Below are 4,159 nucleotides of genomic sequence, written 5' to 3'. Positions count from 1 at the left end.
CGATGACACCATGGCCCAGATGATCCAACATCCAGAATGGTTTGAAGGCATCTGGCTCAGACGATACAGCCTCATGGACTATTCCATAATCCTAAAATTTTCTTTGTTTCCCCATAAGATACAGCGCCCCCCTCCAGGGGGAAGTAGTAAGAGAAGCTACGCCCAAATTCCCAAATTATATGTAATTTTATTTTGTTAAGGTTAAAACCTTCCTTTTTGAAAAATAAATGGGGGAAGTGCTGTGGGATGTTCTGTATGGCAAATGTGTTGCTAATTAGTCAATAAATAAAACACTGATTGGCCATTGGCTAGGCAGGAAGTGTAGGCGGGACAAGGAGGAGAATAAAGCTGGGAAGTGGAAGGCTGAGTCAGAGAGACACTGCCAGCCGCCATGATGAGAAACAGCATGTGAAGATGCCGGTAAGCCACGAGCCACGTGGCAAGGTATAGATTAATGGAGATGGATTAATTTAAGCTGTAAGAACAGTTAGCAAAAAGCCTGCCACGGCCATACAGTTTGTAACCAATATAAGTGTCTGTGTTTACTTGGTCGGGTCTGAGCGGCTGTGGGACTGGCAGGTGAGAGAGATTTGTCCTGACTGTGGGCCAGGCAGGAAAACTCCAGCTACAACTTACTAATGTGACTGTGGGATGGAGAGGGGAGGTTTCTGGGAAGCTCACCCAAAGGATGTGCAAAAGACTGCTTACCTGTGCAAGAACAAGTGACCTTACAGATATGTCCTCTGAGTGCAGACTTGGGCTGGCACAAGGCAGGGCCCACAGCAGGTTGCTGCCCCATCATAAGGGCTTTTGGTTCGATCCATATCATGACACCTATCACTCCCTCATGGTGTGGCACGTGGTAGTGAGTGCAGAATCCAGTTCCCAGTGGGAATGGTGGCCTTGAAGGAGCAAGCATGGAGAGGCAGCAGGTGAGTAACTAGAGGGCAGAATTGGTGGAGAGAGGAGACTCAGCCAGCCCTGGAGTCACTCCCCAGTAGAGATTGTCCCAAGCTTTGCTCTGAGTTGAATCTGAGGACTCTAGCAATGTAACTTGCTGTGATGACTTTTGGGGGTTCTTGCGAAAGGTTGGCAGGAGGCTGCCCTCTAGAGGAGTCCTACAAGGCTGCTTGCACATCACATCCTCAACCTGGGAACCCATCTTGGGGCAGGTGGGACAGGCTGACTAGAAATACTCTCCCTGGGGAGAGAAGTCTCACCTCATGGAGAAGGCCATGTTCTCTGCCCAGAAACAGGGAGCAGAAGAGAGTCACTACCCAGAGGGCAATCTCTGATGTTTAGCCAGGTAGAGGGAGAGGGCAAGGGGCTATTTTTCCCTGAGACAGCTTAGGGCCCTTTTGCAACTCAGCCCTCCCCTCTGAGCAAGACCCTGTGGAAAGCCTGTCTTTCCTGCCTGGGATTTTACCTGGAGAGATCTGCGCTCTGGTGGACAGCTCTTCCTCTGCAGGAGGGGCCTGTGTCCACACTGCCTCCCGGACATCTGGCCTGGCTCCCCATGGGGCTGTCCGATTCTCAGCCAGACCAGTCCCCAACCCGTGGTTCACAAGCCATGGAACTGGGGCTTGACCTCTTCAGGACTTCAAAGCAGAAAGACACAGGAAGGAGACTCTTAGTGGCTTTGGAACACACAGGACTTACTGTGCTGGCCCTGCAGTGCCTAAGCACCCCACTGGTCCTCCATGGGATCTTTGCCTCCTTTGGCCTTGCCCCGCTTCCTGCTCTCCCTGCTCTCATCAGCATCTCTGCTGTCCACTTGTAGCTCAAAAAGCCTGAGGTCACACTTTAGGGGATTCTCTGGGATTGGTCTCTCTGAAGTGACAGGTTGATAAGTTCACAAGTGTGCCACAAGTGGGCACAGGCATCATTTATCACAAGGGACAGGAGGAGAAGCACAAATAAAATGAAGTGCACCCACCTGGTTCTGGGGGCGACTCCATGATCCCTTCCCTTTGGAGCCAGGTTCTTGCAGGAGGCATGGCCTCTCTCTGCAGGAGGCAGGCAGCAGCAACAGAGGTTTCTGAGGCAGTTCATAATTGTTTTCTTGACCCTCTTCCAGCTGTGGCGCCTCCGGGTTCGGGAAGAAGCTGGGCCTGCATCCTGGGGCTGGCCATGGGTGATGATCACTTCCTGGGTCATGGCCATGTCCAGAGTGATAGCCTCTTCCTGGGTGATGGTCTCAACTTGGGTCATGGTGGCTTCTGGGATGATGTTTGCCTCCCGAATGATGGCCTCTACAATCATGATGTTCGCTTCCTGGGTCATGATCGCTTCCTGTGATATGGCTTCATCATGGGTCATGGTGGCTTCATGGGTGATGGCCTCATCCTGGGTCATGGTGGCTTCATGGATAATGGCCTCTTCCTGGGTCATGGTCTCTTCCTGCAATGTAACCCAAGAGGAGGAGCCTGTGAGGGTGAAATACTGAGATGCCTCCTGGGAGCTCCAGAGTTCCTCTTGGGGACTGCAGGAGAACATGTTGTCTGTGTCACTTGTACTCTCATTCTGGTGTGGCCTAGCAGAGGAGGTGTCTGGAAAGAGAGATGGCTGGACACTGGCCATGTGGCTGCCAAATGACCTGATCTCAGACTGTGTGAAATACTCAGTGATTTCCAGGTTGCTGCCCATGAGGGAATCAGCCACAGGATAGCCCAGGTGGGGTAGGTGGGGAGGGTGGGTCCTCTTTGGCTGGCAGAACAGGGTGGCAGGCATGCTGTGCCTTGTGCCACCCTGCCTGACATTCTTCTCATCTTTCTCCTTGGTCTTCGATGGCAAGGTGAAGGTGGGGGGAGCAGGCTCGGTAGCTCTCCCTAAGGACACAGGGAAAGTGTGAAGATCTGCCAGGTTGAGGTCAAGGCCTGACTGCATGGCTCTCACTGGTTTCTCCTGGTGATGGTAGCAGTCTCCCCCAGGTGACTGGTGCTGTAGAATTAGGTAAGTGGCCATCACCTGGTTGTATTTCTGGTCTCTCAGAGACTCAATGATTTCTTCAGATTTATACCCCATGACTGTCATGGCCCTGACAATGCTAGGGCTCGGGGTACCTGGGAGAGACTGGGTAGAAGTAGGCGGTGAATGTGCCTTGCTGCTCTTGACCATGGGGTGCCTCATGATTTGGTCTATGGTGAGCCTCCCGTAGGGGTTTATAATCAGCAGTTTGAGGATGACATCACGAATATCAACGGAAACATGCGGAGGCACCCTGAAGTCTGCAGTGAGGATCTGTTGTATCACCTTCACAGAAGAGTGATCATTGAAGGGAAAGCGTCCAGTCACCATGAAGAAGAGGAGCACACCTAAACTCCAAATATCAGTGGCACAGCCATCATATGCCTCATTTCCAAAGAGTTCTGGGGCACAGTAGTGTAAAGTGCCACAGTAATCACCAAGTTTCTGCCCAGGGATGACCTTAGTAGAGAGGCCAAAGTCACACAGCTTCGCATTACCTCTATGGTCGAGGAGGATGTTATTGGCCTTTATGTCTCTGTGGATGATAAGGTTATCATGGCAACACTTCACAGCATGCACTATCTGGATAAACAGTCTTTGAGCCTTGCTCTCCTCTAAGGCCCCCAGTTCCAGGACGTAATGCAGCAGGTCTCCCTCTGATGCATGCTCCATCACCAGGTAGGTGGTCTCCCTGGTCTGGACCACATGAAACAATTTAATTATGTTGGGATGGGCAAGGGATTTCATGATGCTGATTTCACTGTTGATAAGCGAGGCATACCTCTTCTTGTTTCTAAGAATTTTTACCGCCACACAAGATACAGTGGGGATATGAAAGGCCAGTTTGACTTCTGAAAAATGTCCGTGGCCCAGGGTCATCATCATCTTATAGTCATCGGTGAAGGTCTCCTCAGCAGAGCAGTGGGCCTCCCTGCCCTGCTCCATGGTCAGGTCCTCGTTGATACGGCTAGAACCAAACTCTCAATGGGGGGAATTTTAAACAGTCCAAATCAGGCCCAGACTGTTTATCAATACAAATTCCTACATCCAAAAGGAAAAGAAAGTCAGAGAAATACTTCAGACAACCTAACAGGGACTCAATGCTCAGAAAGAGAAGAAAGCACCTTCCAAAGCAGCAGACAGCAGAATAAGACACAGATCGTGTTGGGAGGAATCAACCAGAAACAGAGAA

The 4,159-nt window shown here is 51.0% G+C and overlaps 1 pseudogene; it reads right to left on the bottom strand.

The window, feature by feature from the left end:
* Positions 1-3,029: 3,029 nt before the first annotated feature.
* On the bottom strand, positions 3,030-3,912 carry LOC128099706 (sperm motility kinase X-like; annotated as a pseudogene).
* Between the last annotated feature and the right edge of the window lie 247 nt (positions 3,913-4,159).

The sequence above is a fragment of the Peromyscus californicus genome, unplaced genomic scaffold, assembly GCF_007827085.1.
Source record: "Peromyscus californicus insignis strain IS unplaced genomic scaffold, ASM782708v3 Scaffold_6__1_contigs__length_162567912, whole genome shotgun sequence".
Taxonomy (NCBI): Eukaryota; Metazoa; Chordata; class Mammalia; order Rodentia; family Cricetidae; genus Peromyscus; species Peromyscus californicus.
Note: the sequence above shows the minus strand (reverse complement) of the source record. Positions and strands in the feature narration are given on the sequence as shown.